This window comes from Apteryx rowi, unplaced genomic scaffold (genome assembly GCF_003343035.1).
Source record: "Apteryx rowi isolate R43461 unplaced genomic scaffold, aptRow1 scaffold_146, whole genome shotgun sequence".
NCBI classification, from domain to species: Eukaryota; Metazoa; Chordata; class Aves; order Apterygiformes; family Apterygidae; genus Apteryx; species Apteryx rowi.
The window spans coordinates 884,019-903,120 of record NW_020447708.1 but is presented as its reverse complement, the minus strand read 5'-3'; the positions used below and the strand labels follow the sequence as shown (position 1 = coordinate 903,120).

At 39.9% G+C, this 19,102-nt stretch overlaps 1 long non-coding RNA gene across 1 annotated transcript in view; it reads right to left on the bottom strand.

Moving 5' to 3' along the window:
- LOC112962324 overlaps positions 1–19,102 on the bottom strand; it is a 128,163-nt gene that overhangs the window by 75,334 nt on the left and 33,727 nt on the right. The gene's annotated exons all lie outside the window — the stretch shown is intronic.

Below are 19,102 nucleotides of genomic sequence, written 5' to 3'. Positions count from 1 at the left end.
AAACACGTTTTCTGAAAATTGATGAAGCAGACAGGGAAAATAGATTTCTGCCGATTCCAATACAGCAAGTCTGGAATGCAATACGCAGACTTCCTAAGACTACTTTACTGTTTAACAACAATCCCCACAGGCGTTTTCCTCAGACACATGACTTCCCCTCAATTTTTATTTCTATCCTACCACAAACCAGTTGCCTGTACAGTTAGAAGTCTGGCAGTGTTAGGGGAAGCAGGATGTCCAGGTCAGGTTATCCCATTTTCATCCCAGCCTGTATATAAGCCCTTTTAATATGGTAATGAAGATTTTTACCACTGATGAGTTTTATTTTTGATTCAAGTCTACCCCAAAGGATAAAGAATTTAAGACAAGACAAATCAATAAGTGATTAAAGTTAGTTGATGCCTCCAYACAAATTATCTAATTCACAGTAAACAATACTTGAACACTTGCRACTTCTTCAGTGAGAACATTCAGAGGAATTGAATTGTTACTAAAAGAGCTGAAAGCAACTGAAGGAAAAAAAAAAGTGAAACCAATTAGTGCAAGTTTAAAGGCAATGCATTTGAAAACTGAATTCTTACCCAACTCAACTACTGTGACCCTGTGGGATTTCCTCGAGACACCAGGAGGGACCTAAGCAGAACACATTCARTTACTGAGAAAAAAAGGCAGGAAGGGGCTTAATTTATTTAGACACCCACATTTATTATTTCTAGTTTGTTTACAGTCTGCTAAATGCTGAACATGAGTGGGGAGTTGGACATTGATCGAGACAGTTGTTGATTAGGTTGTTCTAGTATTTCTATCATCAAAAAAGTGGCTGTGACTGAGTAGTCAAGGCTGTCTGTAAAAGCTGTGTGGCTCAAAGTCTGAGCACCATGTCACTAACTGTGTGAGTTTTAACTCTATTTTGTGACGGGACGCTTAGCAGAGCTCTTGAGTTCCTTCAGGTTGCATCTCTAGACCAGGTCTGTAGTTTATAAAAAAAAAAAAAAAAAAAAAAAAAAAAGTCTTCTTAAACCTAGTTGTTATTCTACTCAGATTTGGTAAACAAAAGGGGAAAAGAAAGCACTTTTTCATGCCCTAGCCTATTCAGTACCATGATAGAATGCTTTAAGTTGTAATTTTATGTTTCAGTGAGGTAATTCTTTACAGTTTTATCCACCATTATTTGTACCAAAAACTAGGCATGGAGAAATACTGCCAATTTAAATCCATAGATCTGCCCCTCCCCCCAAGAAAGGGCTTTAAGACTGAAACAGCAACTCTTCAAATATTAATAAGTGAACTCACTGTCACCAAGACAGTAACATTACATTTAAAGAAAATTCATGCCTAGCATCAAACATTGGAAAAGCCAATATTCACAGTTTAGAACTTTGGGAACCAACTACGCAGCACCGAGTTTTACAGTCTCCATATTTCGTGTTCAGTCAGACTAGCTACTTCCTCCCAAAAGGAGAGTTTGCAGCCTGATCAAAGCTTTTTATCCTCTCCAGAACAGTCCCAAATCACTTATCCCATATAAACTTCTTTTCTCCCAGCATTTAAATACAAATTCATTTCCATACATGTACCACAAAGACCAAAGCATTCTTTCCAAGCATTACAAGTGTAACTTGGGTTAAAAGATCATATTTAAACTAAGCCTTAGAAGCATCACAGGGTCACATGAGAACCCCACCTAACTTGGTTCAATAAAAATTGGTTTTTGATTCTGAAACTGCTATTGGGACATCCTGGCAGTTTGAACTTTTCTTTTTGAGATAAATCAGAAGAATTTTTCAAAAATAGAACAAATGAATGCTTGTTGAAGAGAACATTTGYTGACAATTTCCTAATCAATTCCACAACTAACCAGTGTAACTACAAATTACATTTTCCTTCTTTCACAATCATATTTCAAATGGTGAGATGGACATTAACAAATAGAATTGCTACATATGATACTGAAGGTTTTAGATTTGCCTAACTACTGCATGTATTTCAAAGGTTATTTTGTTAGTTTATAATGCAGAATTTTGAGAATTGTTGCAGAGAAGCAAAGTTTGCTGTTAAATTTATGTTCTATAGAATCAATTCTACAGAAACGCTAACCCCCAGGAAGCAGAAGAGCACAGGCTGTGAATCCTGGAAGTAAGTTTAAACGTCTTTATACATGTGGACTAGATATATTTTTCATTCTTTAATTATAAAGAGTTTCACTAATGAAACGCTTGGAGTCCATGTGAAGGGTTGCTTAAACTAAAAGCACATGTACAAAGCTCTGATTTCTGGTATTCCTCAGCAGACTTGCAATGCTGCCATCAATAAGTCATAGACATGTATTTATCCAATGGGTAACTGGAAGGCCTCAACTTGACAGGAACCGCACATCTTGTATTAAACAACACTCCAGTTCACTTTGCCACCTGCATTGGACCTAAAAGTATTTTCGCATTCCTTTCACATGCAGAAAACCTACATTTAAGTTATTCTGCTCAGTCACAAAGCGGTATTATACAAAAGTGGAAACTTCAGTTTTCAAAAAGAAGCATTCTTGTTTGGAGTATCATGCAGGACAAGTTTCCCCTATAACTTTAATTAAGATCATTCACTTCTCACCATACATGCTTTTACGACAAGCTTCAAAATGTACACTAAGCTTCATAGCACTGGAAGTGTCAAGTTTGGTTTCCCATTCGTGATTAAGCTATCTTGTTTTCACATTCACTTATCGGCAGATTAATTTCACTTCCTTCACTTCTTCATTTAGGTCCAACATGCATTCTGCTCATCCTTATTATATTGGCAATCAACTTACAGTGGGGAAAGAAGTACGTTCCAGTGTTGGTAGGTTGAAATATAGGCATGCTCTCTCATGCACTGAAACTACCCCAAAATTACTGAGCTATATATTCATTACAAGCTTGTACCTCTCATCTGGAACACCATTTTCTTGACTCCTGGTTTGGAGAGAAAAGGGCACAGCCTAAAGGACACACTCTGTGCATCATTCCATCGTCCACTCAGCTCGCCACCTCCTCGCCGAACAATCAACAACCTGATATTCAGCCCATTCTCTGACTAAATTGGCACCGACATATTCATCTTGGCCAATCTGCCAATCTATTCTGGACTAGAAAAGCATGTTATCTACCTGTCCTCTTTGAGGGGTTAGCTATAGCTGTCATTCTGCCTCAGCTAATCCAGACAAGTGGCCATAATCACAGAATGGTTGAGGTTGGAAGGGACCTCTGGAGATCACCTAAGTCCAGCCCCCCTGATCAAACAGGGTCACCTACAGCACATTGCACAGGATTGCATCCAGGCGGGTTTTGAATATCTCCAGAGAAGGAGACTCCACAACCTCTCTGCACAACCTGGTCCAGTGCTCTGTCACCCTCACAGGAAAGAAGTTTCTCCTCATATTCAGATGGAACTGTCCGTGTTTCAGTTTGTGCTCGTTGCCTCGTGTCCTGTCACTGGGCACGACTGAAAAGAGTCTGGTCCCATCCTCTCGACACCCTCCCTTCAGATACTTGTACACATTGATAAGATCCCCTCTCAGCCTTCTCTTCTCTAGGCTAAACAGCCCCAGCTCTCTCAGCCTTTCCTCACAAGAGATGTTCCAGTCCCCTAATCATCTTTGTAGCCCTCTGCTGGACTCTCTCCAGTAGTGCTGTGTCTCTCTTGCCCTGGGGAGCCCAGAACTGGACACAGTACTCCAGATGTGGCCTCACCAGGGCTGAGCAGAGGGGGAGGATCACCTCCCTCGACCTGCCGGCAACACTCTTCCTGATGCACCCCRRGATACCAYTGGCCTTCTTGGCCACAAGGGCACATTGCTGCTTAACTTGGTGTCCACCAGCACTCCCAGGTCCTTCTTCACAGAGCTGCTTTCCAGCAGGTCAACCCYSARCCTGTMCTGGTGCCTGGGGTTCTTCCTCCCTAGGTGCAGGACCCTGCACTGCCCCTTGTTGAACTTCATGAGGTTCCTCTCCGCCCACCTCTCCAGCTAGAACCACAATTAAAACTAGCCCATACTCGGGAGATGAGATGGGAAAACTGCAAGAGAAATACTGCAGGCAACCTACAGAAACAGAAGCTGAGTATTTGTGGTGGGTATCCTTAACAGGAGGCAATCGCATAATACTAAGTGAAGAGGAGGCATCAGGATATTGGGGACCAGGAGTTTTCCTGACAGGTAGAGTTGGGAATCACTCCCTCACCTCCCGAGTAGCCTACTGGGCAGGGGGACAAGACCCGAGGAACAGAGGAGAACCTTTGAGAATAGGTATAAATACCCATAGTGAGCTTACAGAAGCCATACAAAAGGCGGCTTGTGTACAGCAGATGTATGAAAGGGGAGCCTATGATATCCCCATGCAAGCCCCGGTAAGCCCAAACAGCCTAACACCTTTAATACGGGGATCGCCTACAGTGTTAAAACTGAAGCTACGAGCAATACGAGATCGCATTGTAGCTGTAGAGGCACACAGTCATAATAACCTCAATGCCCCCCCCAAGCCAATACCRACATGGGCGGATACCTTGTTAGAAGTGCATCGAACAGCTCAAGAGATGGGGATGGATACCAAACCATGGGAAAAACGCATTAGACAGGCTACTGCCTCATATGCCCCAAGGAGGGGACATTCCCCCCCCATGCAGCACAATAAGGAAATGGGAACTAAACAAGAAGACAGGGAGAAACGAAATAGATTGTGGCGACGTGCCCTGGCATTGTATTCCACGATCCATGCTACATAATCAGAAAACAGAGGACATAGAACAGATAGTGAGCAAATTGGAACGAGCAAAAAGGGTGACTCTGCCATCCGCCCCACCCGGCTCACAAGAYAGYAAACAAGAATCTAAGCCTAGYAACCCCTTCTCGGAGTTACGAGAAGAGTTGCTTGATCTAAAAAACTAGGTAGCGCTGGTTGAAAATCAGGCCAACCGACCCAAGTACTATCAATAGCGCAGCGGCCTGAAAGTTTAGAACCCCAGATTGTGATTCCAGTAGGACCTAGAAAACACAAAGTTTCCTTTTTAATTGATACTGATAAGCAAACACCAATTACCCCTAACAAGCCTTGCACCAGAAACAATATTGGGCTACCAAGATCTCCCATTACAGTAGCTGAATCACTCACTGAAAAGTCTGACCTAAATGGGGTGTGGTTCACTGATACCCCTTCACACAGAATAGCCACGGGGTGACAATACAAAGCAGTTGCCTTAGAAATAAGAACCATGGCTTACTTAAAAGACATGCTCAAGTAGAAGAGCAAGTTGAGACCTAAGCACTAACCATGCTGTGCATCTACTTAATAATCGATGGGGAACATTCGGTAGTCCCAGAATCCAGGCCTTTTACCCTAACAACACGGGCATTGTTAAGGGTAATCCTGACATTGATCCCGCACATGGTAAACCAGGACAGCCTGTGATGGTAAAACTACCACAAATTGGAGTAGTCTCGTTGACATTGTCTAAACCCTGAGGACCCCTTGCATGGGAAGCACTTGGTGCCACAGAAAAAAAACATCAAATCAGTTCTCGGTGGATAATTCCTGATTATTAACCACTTATCCCGAGGCACCCTGCCTCGAGGAAAACCTAAATGTGTTCTCTTACAGGATACCGTGTGGAGACTCGTGTTCCTACTCCAGATGGCCTGGTGACAACATTGATCTTACATCCAAGGGGCAGCAATGTCAATATTTGGGAAAATTTATCTAGGGAAATACTAAATACCACTCACTTTTGTCTAGAAGGAGGAACTTCAGCGGCCCAAATTTATGTCCCGATGGGGTTCCGCCACAACACAGTATAACAAAACAATGATAGAAATTAAGRTGAAAGGAATGTTTCCTGTGGTTGTGTGCTATGATGGTACATTGTACCAGCAAAACCCGACCATGCCACAATTTTATGGAAGATGGGCCTTCTCTTAAATGTAATCAAACAACCAATGTAACCTTTAACTATGCACATATTGTGCTCCCTACAGGAATGTTTTGGCTATGCGGAGTAAAAGCTTACTCCTACGTTCCAGCCAATGCTACTGGTGGCCCCTGTACCCTYGGTYGCTTGAGCATCTATATGCCAAGCAAACAAGAGATAGAGGAAATAGCTGGGAATCAAACACGAAAGAGGAGGGAGGCCTCATCCCTCAACCCTGAATGTAATTCAGAAGTAATCTTATTCTCARCATCACAAATCTCAGCTGCAGCATTCCTTACACCTGGGGTGGGAGTTGCTAYGAACTATCAAGCTATAAAAAAGATTGCATGTTCTTTAGCTAARACTATCAACACCACTTCTGCTGCCTTATCAGCAATGCTTAAAGATGTGCAAGCCTTGCGTGCCRGTGCATTAGAAAACAGAGCAGTAGTTGACTATCTTCTTTTACGACACAACCATGGATGTGAAGAATTCAAAGGCATGTGCTGCTTCAACCTGAGTGACCCTTCGACCCTGATTGAAGGAGAGATCACAAACCTTAAACACCTAGCCTTGGACATTAAACAGCATAATGAGAACAGGTTTAATTGGCTGCAAAAATTGTTCCAAAATTTCGGACTGTCCATACCAGCTTGGCTCGTGTCAGGCTTACAGACTGTCATAATAATTGTACTCATGATAATCATTACATGTATTGCTTTTGTCTGCTTGAAAGCTTTAATATTATGCACAATCTTTGCTAAGGTAAATGCTTTAAACACAGGCTACTTGCCTTTGCAACAACAAGACCAAAGCCATGATTGTCCTCGAGGGGCAAAAAAAGGGGGGGGGGGCGTACGGCTGTGACTCTGGTCACGGGATGGACTGACAGGCGAGYGAAGAGTTAACAGGACTGAAGTTTGGCAAGTGCAAAGCTGTTGAACAGAGGAGTTAACAGGACTGAAGTTTGTCAATTGATATGCAAAAGAACTGATAGCACAAGAACTGATGTGCGCAAAGCTGTTGAACAGAGGACTTAACAGGACTGAAGAAGTCTACCAACCGATATGCGCAAGGATTGATATGTATAAGGCTGCAGAATGGCAGCATTAACAAGACTGCAGAAGTGAAGTCTGCCACCTGGAATCCACACGGACCCCCAGGGAGGGAAGAAGCAATACGGAGGTGTTGGGGTCTAGCCTCGCTAGCAGGGTCCTCCCGAGCAGACAAAGAAACAGTCCTGTGATTGTGAAACTCGCAAAAAGTCAGCAAAAGCAGTGCTTGCCCAGAGCCCCAGCCGTATAAAGAGAGACTTGGCAGCTAGGAGAGTTTGAGCAGGGACGGGAACGTGACCTTATCATCCTCTCCGGCTGGACCGTGAGTATCCCCCCCCTCCCCTTTTCCTGGGACGCTGGATTAAGGTAACTCCTCGAGGCTGAGAGTCCTCTCACTAGGAGAGTGAGCAAGCTAACTTTCAAGCAGGGATAAGCAGTGCTTCCAGTTAATAGCGCAGTAATCGACAGTTTCGGGTTATCCTTTCTAAATTAGTAACTGATGGTTTTGTGTTATCCTTTCTTAAATTAGTAATCGCATTATTTTAATGGATGTTACTAATCCAAGAACTTGTGTGAGGAAATAAACATTTTTTTATTATTATATTACTGTCTCAGTCGTTGCCGTCAAACCTTCATAGCGTGACAGCGGGTATCAAGTTTGCATAAATGATCTCTAATCCAATCCTCCTCAACCAAGGGAAAGTCTTCCTTTCTCCAGACTTTCTCTCTTGCTTCCAGGGTCTGGAATTCCTGAGGGCTGGTATTAGCAGTAAAGGCTGAAGCAAAGAAAGCATTCAGCAACTCTGCCTTCTCTGTATCCTTCATCACCAAGGCACCCACCCCATTCAGCAGCAGACCCACATTCTCTATAGTCTTCCTTTTGCTACTGATGTATTTGAAGAAGCCCTTCTTGTTGTCCTTGACATCCCTTGCCAGATTTAATTTCAAATGGGCCTTAGCCTTCCTCATAATGCTCCACAACATCCACCTTGGAACTGGAAATAAGTGTTACCTCTTGTAAAAGCTGTCTTCAGTAGCTTAGTTTTTTTCTTTTCCCTTTTCTTTTTTAAAAAGACCAGGTTTTAGATAATCATCTTATTTGATCATTATCTGATGTCATCAATAGTAATAAAATGACCTATTTCCCCCCTCTTTATTCCATACCTTTTTTGAAGATTCTGCACATCAACTTCAAATGTTATCTTGAAAAATTAACCATACAATTAAATTTGAAAGACCTCTTTTCTGCTTACAACAAATGCCAAAGTTATATTTGTATTTCCTTTAAGCATTTAATCAACATCAAGCAGACAAGATCTCAATCTCTCTTTAATGCTGCTTTTTCTCATTCTTTGAGATTTGAACTGCCAGTGCTGTTTCAGTGATCAAAAAATAGAGTATCTGCAGTTCCTCAAAAATGCATGTCAGAAGCAAGATATTTTGTTATCTGTGTTCCTCCAGTACTCTCAACCAATAACTCATGGAGAAACTCCTTGTTTGAAGTAGAGGACCCCTGTCACACCAACTTTAATTTCTGTGTCTTTAACTTTACATTTGAATTGTAAAAAATAAAAGCAAGGTAGTTAGAGCTCTTTTAGCTCTAATCCATATGGAATAATACTAATTTTGCAAATGTCCTGCTCAAAATACATGCAAGAGGGTTTTTTTCTGTCTTATCCCCTTTCAGTCTAGACTGATGACTCATCAGCTAGCTCAGGGCAAACACTAGGTATGTCCAAGTATCACACTTGGATATTACAAATAGAACAGTAGCTCTTTCCTATTTACACTTATGCAAGAGGTATAGTCACACGTGGAAGGGAAATCCAGCAGCAAAATCCAAGTTTCAAGAAAAGATTCTGCCTTGCTTTGTCTTCCATTCATTAGCACCATTTTCTGCCAAGATTTGGCAGCTGGCATAAAAGGTGGCAACACCTGTTTAGATCCTGCAGATGAAAAGAATGTTTTMTCCTTTTGGGATTCTTTATCTCTGTAGTGTGACCCTAAAGCCACCCAAGCATATATCATACAATTCTTTTCAAGGAACAGGTGTGACCCTGTAGCCTTCTCTTCTGAGACTACAGTGGACACAAAAACAACAAGCACAGAAGCTTAAGMAAGTTTTAACATTTACTTGGATATTCCTCAAAGTTTTAAATAAGACTCTGAATACTTAACAGATGCATGCTTGCTTTCTGAAGGCATACTGAACTTCATGGTTGACTATGTTCCTGAAAATCAGGAGAGATTAATGGAAAAAAGATGTCCTACAAACCACGGCCAAAGAGAGTCTGAAGATTGTTTGGATCCTTGCTATTATCATGGGAATGTCTTATTTATAGCACCAAAATATACTCCTAGAGAGTCTTTTCATGCTTGTTTGCAGAATGCAAAGTCCTCAATTTGTCTGCAGTACTTGTTACCAAGGAGACCACATTTTAAAAGGTAGACCTGTAATGCTAAAGAAGAAAATACAAAGAACTATTTATGTCAGGGTAATACTAAGGTTACATTTTAAAAAGGTCTAGTTGGGCCACCTGGAGAATTAGCAGAGGAAAAAAGATCAGAATGAAAATCCTTAAAAAATATTCACGTAAATGTATGCATTTGGAACAGCAGTCTAGAATAAAATATTTATTCTAAAAGACTTATACTATTTATTACTCAGTTTTACAATGGACATTAATGGATCAGGTCTGGAAGGACATGCTTTATAGCAGGGAATAAATATCAACTGTACATTGTCCTTTCATGTATCCCATGCTTTTGGAGACTCAAAAACAGTCACATGGCTAGCCTAAATACTGTCAGCAGCTGCACTTCTTAAAAGTTCATTGGACTAGGTTACTTCTGTAAGTACCAGAGACAATCACATTCTACACATGATTTTCTCCTTGACTTTGTTGTTTGTAAGTTTAAGAACTTACATTCAATGAAATAAGGTATTTTCAATTGTTATTCAAAGCAGCTGAAATATATCTCTGTATTGTGAGCTTAATAATGCCCTGGAATGGTTAATCTGACTCAGTTTTAAGAGACGAAGAACAAATTTACCTCCCCCACTACACACTACTTGGACACAGGACTTCCAAACATAGCAAACTTTCTTTAGTAAGCGATTATCCTTCTCCAATTCCTTCCTTTTCCCTTCTCTCCCTGCATTCTGCCATCTGTTGCACGTAGCAGAATTTCAGCTGTGCTGAGTAGGTACATGTACACCTTCAGCTTAAGAAGTTTTACAAAACGTTTAGGCTACAATCGCCCCATCCCACATTCAATCCAAAACAGGTGCTGTAAAAAGACAAAAGAGGTTGGTCAACATGAAAATAAGCTAGAATGCAAGTAATCCTGAAATACTTGAGCAGATTCAGAGATTTAGTCACTAGCAATTTGAAACCAAGACTATTTTCTGAAGAAATAGGGTCCTAAAGCTTTAATTAGACTGTTTCACCCTTTTCCCAGAATAACAGTTATTCTTAATTCATTTTCTTTGTGTTAGGCAAACAGCTGATCTCCAGCTAGACTTTAAGATCCTCAAAGCTTTGAGAACTCCAACCAAGAGTAAAAACAACACAACAAATTACTTCATAGCACTTTTACTTAGCTACATTTAATGAGCTAAGCCATGACAGTGCCACTGGTGCACAAGAGAACTGTTGAGAAGATTTTAATATGCATATTTTCTTTAATTTCAGAAACAGGAAAAATATTTTACATCACTTGTTGCCTTCACTGAAATCAGAATTCCACATTAAAAGAATTGCACCTTCCTGGCTGCACAAGCTGGGCTGGCGTATAGAACTTTACTTACTTTTGCCTTTATATTCAGACTCTGGTAGAACACCAGAGATATAAAATAGTACAAACCACTTCTCAGTTATGGGAGAATAGTATATGTGACAGTCTACTAGTTTAGTTCTATAAGAAGACACTGAACATTTGGTTGATACTGCTTTTATTTTCACTTTCTCTCTAGCAGGATCTTTCCAAAATACCTGCAGGCACCTCCATAGGGGTCTTCCTATCAACATTCTGAATGGGCTTGCTGTGTATGAAATACCTTATCTCTTAAGGAGAAGTTATTTAACAAATAAGTCCAAAATAATCTGTTGTTTCAGGAAAACAAATCCTTACTAGTGTTTCTCTTGCTTCTTGGTCTTACTATGTACAAATAAAGCTTATATCTTTTGTCCTGAACAGAACAGACCTTTTATATTTGAACATCTATAAATACATATAATAACACAGTCAGCTATATTATACATACTCACTGCAAGTTTTTGCACTAGTAAAAGTTGCAAACGATATTTCAGTGTGTCCACACAAGCTTTTTCCCCCCTCCACAATTCCCCCTCCATGTCCTTTTACTGGGACTCATACAAGCAAGGGGCACATGCTTTCAATACTGAAATAATTATATATGCAAGCTGCCAAACAACTTTCTATGCCCATTTCTAGTAAGCTCCAGATGTGAATAAATTAAGCAATGTGTTTCCACACCCAAGAGAAAAAGGAGTTTTTAAAACCTAGAACTGACATCTACCACACAATGATAGTATGTATTCACAACTGAATACATAGATGTAACATGTAAAATATGTTGGCTTGTTTTTAGAAACTTCAATATTCATAAATGAAAGAAACTTCTCCTAGGACCCGAGGGATTGCATATAAATAGTGGCTGCAGTCCCACCATGTGTCTTGCATTTCTTCCATAGTAGTAAGGGTGGATTTTAAGAAATAGCTTAACAGCTGTTGCAGTCTCCCTATCTGGTTTCAAGATACTTTGTTCCATTTCTGTCATTAAAGCACCTATTTGTCTATTGTAAGCAACTTCCTTAATGCAAAGCATGCACAAGCTACCACAGACTTCTTTGCAGGAGTATGCTGTCATTTAAAAATGTGTATGCTGGTAGATCATTGTAACTTGTTCCACTAGAGCTTGCAGTCATTGCAGTGAGAGCCATGGATTGACACCCCTGCAAAGCATATGTTTGCATCCCATCTGCTGGGTCTGCATGAAGAGATGCACATTTTCAATCCATATTGAAAACATTTAATCATAGACTAGTTTCTTTCCAGATTAGTCTCTGATTGATAGAAAGMAGCAAGGATCTTTCATTCAGGCAAACATGGGACAGTTTTTTGTTTGTTTGTTTTTAAATGAGTACCAATTTCCAAGAAAATCTACTCAGAAGTAATCCCCAAACAATTTTGATGAGAAGGCACAACTCTGCTGCCTTGGTTAGAGCCCCCAAAATGCTGCCACTGAATGCATTCGGAGAGATTGCTTGTATGAAAGCACCACCAATATCTGGAGATACAGAGGTCTGTTTTAAGTTATGCTTAACCCTACTAATCTCTTTGTGGGAAGAGGAAGGAAAGTAGAAGAGAAATTAGCCCTCTTTATGAAGGGCATTGGACTAGATGACCTCCAAAGGTCCCTACCAACCTAGAATTACTCTCCAATTTTATGATTCCAACTTCATGCATATTTGGTCATTTCCTCTCCATACATCAGTAGATAGTTCCAATCATGTTCTGGAAGACTAAAGTCTGTCTTTCTCCAACTGTAGTATTATGCTAAAATTTAAACTTCCTTTATTTCCTGGGTAAGCTTGTCTGCTCTTGGGGAAGCTGCAGAGAGGTTCTCTTTACTGAGGGGAAAGGTACACTCTTACTGTAACCTTCTAACTGTGCTGCCCAGACAGAGTCCAAAAGGGCCAAACCCTATTTTGCAGAAAACAGCCAAATACTATGATGGTCCTTCCTTCAAAAGCTGCCTTTAGAAAGAACTCTTATTGAACATTTATAACTATCCTCAGTGTGCAACAGATCCTCTCAATACATGAAAATGCCATTTACACCTTTTACAACAGATGGCTGCAACTTCACACCATGATTTATTAAAAGGCTTCATTAGCTTAATGATTATGGAAAACATCAGTATTCTGAGGAAAGGAGACAGAAGGGGATAGAGTAGAAACATCAGCTCAGTGTAAATTGATAGTATAGACAGCAATAGCAGGTTCAAAATAACAAGGTTGTTTTAAGACTATGTACTTGACATCTTCTTGAGGAAAGTATGCACTTCAGCAATACTGTTTTATCATTAGTAGGCCATCTCATCCTAAAGACCACACAGCACAGCCCACACTCTCGTATCTGACTGGGATACGAGATATGTTAACAAGAGCTATTCTCCCAGAAAACCAAGGAAAATCCTACTCGTCTTACTAACAAAACATCCCGGGGACAGGGAGCAGAACTCCTTGCTTTATTCAATCAGATCAGATATTCATGCAGGACACAACCCACAGACCTGGGATATACAGAAGTGATGGGAGAGAGATATGAAATTGAGAGAGGGAAATTTTTACCTCCCTTCCAGACTTGTTAAATAGACAAAAACCATGAGGCAGCATTAAACCAACCAGGAATAAGTGACAGGAACTGATGTCAGACTAAGGACTGCATGGTCAATACCAGACAACACTGTCTCTTCCCTTGTGTTCATACAGCTGTCTGTGGGGCAGGGCAGTAGATTGCATGGGAAAAAGTGTTAAACTAAGCCCACCCCACACAAACACACATGCAGATATGAAAGATTGACCCCAATTGTTTCTCCATTTACCACATTTTTGCTGATGCAAGAGAGGAGAACGATAGGTTGAGGACTACTAGCTGGCAGGGGGAAGAAAAGGGAGGGAGACTGCTCTTGCTAGTTTAAAATGCCACTGCATTACTCTCCCACTTGCAAAGCAAATACAATTAAAATTACTGGCCACGATTAAAGATATGATAGCTTTTTAAAATCCTAGAATGCCTACCGAATTTTAGACAAATAAGTTCATTATGGACCAAAGGATGGAGGAAACACCTAAAACAAGGAATACAATGGAAAGCATTTGGAACCTAATGATACTGCTTCTGTTGTTCATTTAATTCAGCTGTTGACATCTAAAGAGAAAACCTGGATATCTTAACGGTAAGAGGAGACAGTGCAGTGTTACCTGCACAGATTTAGAATTATTCGTATGCTTTGCAGCCAGGCTCTTAGTTACCTGCAACAGCACAAAACTCCTTCCCCCCTTTTACAAGGACATTCTCCCCGATTTCATGAAGTAGAATGTCAATTGCTTTTGAGGGGGGAAATAGCTAAGTGCTTACTATTTAATTTGATTTTATGCTGGGTGTTCTGGTGACTGCCTTTCAGCAGAGAAGCATCTGTAATCTACCACTACTTCATTTGATCATACCTCTCTCAGGATACATACAGGACTTCACACACAGACTGGCCCAGAACAAAAATCAGGGTTATGAGGTTATTTAACTCATTGATTCTAATTGGCATCCCAGTGACTAGGGGCATGCTCCTTCAGAAATGGAGTCATCAGGGGGCTTTTAACTCAAGACACAAGGCTTTGTTTCCATAAATAAATAAATAAATAAAACCACACACACCACTACCCCATCACACACACCACTGAGAGCAACTTAGCAACTATGTGTCATCTCATCTGAGGTCCTTCAAACAAGGACTCAACCTACCACCATGTATTTGATTGCAACAGTTAATTTCCTCTGCCACCATGAAACTGCACAGACAAGAACAAAGACCACAGAGCTCAACACCTGCACATTAATCACACTATCCCACAGTTCAACTTGAACAGCAAGGTACATACAAATAAGCTCTGAAGCCCTTCATGATGAAGCAAAGATTTAGGAAATATAGAAGCAAACTATTACTGGAAAGCCACTTCAAAGGTTTGGTTTCTCACAGATAACCCTGGTTTATTCTGATCTGGCAGCTTTCACAATGACTACATAATCCCACCTACTAGAAGAAACATGCAACAACTTTTAGCAACTCCTTCCTGCCCCCCCCCTTTTTTTTTGCTTCTCATGTTGCCTCCAGTAGAATGTTTTAATTAAGAGACCTAGCATATTTCATCAAATACAATAATTATAAAATATTATAACAGACTAGACATTTATGAGACAAGTGCTAGGAATAAGTAGTTTTATACTATTACAACAAGCCAGCAAGTTAAAGCAATTTTCAGCCAAGTCAAAYGATCTGACTGTGCCTGATTAGTCAAGGACCTATGTTAAGAACAACAGCAGAATGGTATCTGAATATTAGACTTAGATTAGCAAGTTACTACTTTCTCTCACATAGCAACAAAACATGACAGCATTACAAAGCAAATACCAGGCTGCACATTATTAGCTCAAGAGTATCATTCCAGTCAAGCCCAATGTGCATGGCATTATTGTGCAGTTTAGAAGACATGCAGGAACATACATGGGTGGAAGACCAGAATAACTTCCAAGTCACCCTATCCACCTAAAGCAAAACAGTGAACTCATAACCTGTATTTTGTGTTTTACATTTTACTTACCAGCCAGAAACCCTTTTCAAATGCAGTATCTCTGATTTGCCTGCTTAATAAATTTTGATAGTGGATCACAGTACAGCTCTTTTATGCCCTTAATCAATTATACTGACTCATAAAAAGCTGGGATTTAAAATCTTCTGTGTGTGGTAGTCAGTATTTCTGCCAAATAGATTTATTTCCACATATCAGCTTTGACATTGGGGACGAAAGGGGGCAAATTACCTGTTCCAGTCTGAAGAAATAGCTACAAATGGTGCCTTTAAGATCTTGATCCAACATCAGAGCTCCTGAGATCATTTAGTTTTCAACAATTTATAATAGACCTAATTAGGTACAGATTTTACTGCCACAAAAGCATGGGCAAAAAAGCAGTAATTTAACTGTCAAATTAGGAAAGATTCAGTGCTATCTGAAGGCAAAAGTATCCAGGAGCAAAGGAAGCTAGACAGCAGTGTCTGCATTTCCACTGCAGGACTGTTGTGCCTAGGCTGTGCCAAGCCAATCAGCTAAGATGAGTCACTCAAATTAGAGAACAATCTGAACACCACTCTGCTTCCTACTCATTAGTCAAGCCCAGATTAACAAGAATTTAGTATTTGAAGAGTTTCCACATTGCTATCAGACAGCTGGCAAGCAGAATAAAAATCTATCTTTTGTGAAATTTCAAGCACTGTTTAGTCAACTAAGTCAAGTAAATGATTTACAGCTCACATGTTCACTATAAGCCCATAGTAACTTCTGCAGAGTCAAATCAAGTATCTCTCTGACAGCAACCATCAACCAGTGATCACAGAAAAGTATATTCTCTGAGAATTTTCGCAAAACTTTTCCCCCATATATCCACATCTACTATTTCTATTCTTTAGTTTCTACTAATTGCAGAGATTAGAACTCATAGTTCTGTAGTTTTCTTGATCTTTTGATCTGGAACACTTTTAGAAAGCTGGTGTTACTTATTTGCAACCTCCTGTTTTTCTGGAATGAAAACTACTTATGAACTAGGTAACATACAACACTGATTTTCTATCTCCACATTAGAGTTCCATCAGATCCTGTCCACTTGTTTGTATCCGCCAACCAACCAGCGTATTCTTCCCTACTGTTCCAAGTTCTTCAAACCTAAAGAAATGCTGTCAAAATAAGTTAATTACATTTCAAGAACTTGGGAAAGAGTCAAGAGACCCAGTCATGTCAAATAGTATATCAGCATCCAGAGCGAGCTGCAGTACAAGTATGTATTCTGGTACTATATTGCAATTATGAATTTCTCATAGAACTGGTCCATTCAAGACATATTGAGATATGTACAATTTCATCCCACACACTGGAAACAGGATATGTCTACTGCTCTAATCAGCTGCTAGGAGGGTGAGCAACAGGCTATCCAAAGCTGAAGAAAACTATGCCAGTTCACTAAAACACCCAACAGCAACACACACTAATCCTATTATCAACATCTTGACAAAAATCAAATGAACAAGTGTACAATTATTTTAATTATTTCTTTTCATATAAGGCATGTCAAAAGCTATTAGACCAAATCTATTTACAAAACATTTACTGGATTCGTAAGATTTTGTATTCCCATAGAATATCAGAGGAGACAGCAACAACAGTCTTAGCCCTTGATAGGAGGCCCAATTACAGCCTTTCAACTGGAATGACATTCTGCCTATTAAAATAATTCTGTGGGACAGCAGTTAGTTCATTTCAAACATTTTGCCCAAGATGGGACTTTAGCAAGTTATGCTGTTCAGCTGGTTTGCACCGAGACATACAAACCCCTCTTATGGTGCTCCTTGCTATCTCACCCCAGCATCAGTCAGGTCTTTCTGGGGGAGCTACACAGTTCACCCCAGCCTACAGGGCAGCACCATGAATATCTGACACGGGGGGATTACAATGCTTTATTGCTTTATTTCTAGAACCTATCATAAGTGCAAGAAATGCTGTGCCAAACAAATATAGAAAGCTAATAACTTTAGCAGTTCACTTGGAAGGAAAGAGGGCTTGAAAGTGCACCTGAGCAAGATCATGCATGAAGGATTTAAAAGTACAGTCTGAAAGACTAAATTCATTCTACTCATGTCATATATGGTCTGGCCTTTGTAAGAGTACTGCATGGCAAAAATATGCAAACTGGGAAGTGTCTAAGTACACAGTGTTGTGTTCAATTCATGTGATGCTAATAAATTTTTGATCTCAAGTATGTGCTTAGAGTTTGCATAAAGAAATTAACTAAAGAAAATAATTAAAGTTGTAATAGATAATAAGCAATAGGAAAACATGCAGTGTTAGGTAAGCACATTAAATGTGTAGAAGAGGGAGCCGCTAAACAAATGGACCCAACATATTGTCACTTAACTACTTGTGCATCTGACTCAGGCTTGCCAGCTCTCACAGTGCTTGACTAATCTGGGGCCCACTGAACACTGTGCAAGATGTAATCTCTCAGGAGAAAAACCTAGTGAAAGGACCACCACCAGCTACAGCTGTTAWATAAGCTTGTGTTCATGATTATTTGAGGAAAGCTGCCTACTCAGTATGTTTATGTCATCATGTCCATTTTTATATGCTAAGTTTTCCTTAGGATCATGCTGCAATTTTATATTAAGATGTCAGAGGAAGAGCAAAAGAGTTTCAAAAATTGAGAGCTCTTAGAAGACTTTCTTCTTTTTCGTGATATTAAAGGCTGCTACTAGTTCTGTTTCATGTTAACTGGGCATGAGAAAGCACTCAAAGTACAAGTAACCATCAGTCCCACTCAAGTAACACAAGTAACCAACTATGCATTGCAAAATGTTTGCTCTGCTTAAATCTCCTTCCTCTAATCATGCATTAAATCTGCTGAAGCATCCAAACCTTTTTGGGCATCTTCTTTCACTATAGCCAGTGAATGTACCAGTCCCTGAAAACCTCCTGCCTCCACACAAACACAAAACTCATCTGCAAGCTCTGACAGTACCTCCAAACCAATTGTTGTTTTAGCTCTGAGAATTTTTATGGTTATCAACTAGAAGTCTGTTGTGTACTGCGCACTGCTAATACCTAACGGATTCACTGGGACAGCATCACAAACAACTTGAGCTGCATTGGACCTCAGTGATCTGCTCTCCCACCAGCTGCCTGATCTTTTAACCAGATGTGTTAACAAACTCAGATACCATATTGGTTATTGGTGCCAAATGSTAGGAAGAGGTTGCTCTTTCTGCAGCAACCCTCATGTTTAACTAACTCAGTCACAAAAATTTACATTTTTGCTGCATAATTGTCCTTATTCTGTCATTTGGCACTAGGTGGTTACACATACTTAAAAGGTTTAGAGATAGGTATTTTTGTTTGAGATATAGATGTTCCAAAAAAACCAAGATCAAAATTTAGAGTCATAAGAAATCAGTATTGAGAAATAAATTAAATTGGTGCCAAGATACACTCCATACTCTCCGATTCCATCTCAAGGCAACTTTACACTAGTTTTTCTTATATAGCACACCAAACATCTCTCACAGCACTCACAGGGCAACATTATATATGACCAAAGTTTTTAGGCTATAACATAATTTTCCCCTGAACACACATTTTCAGAGACTGTATCATTATACCTGTTACCTTAATATAATTGAGCAAATTAAGATTTAGAAAATAGCAATGTTCTAATATTTATAAAGAGTATCTAAGGAAACGACATAATTTTGCAAGTACTTTTAATAA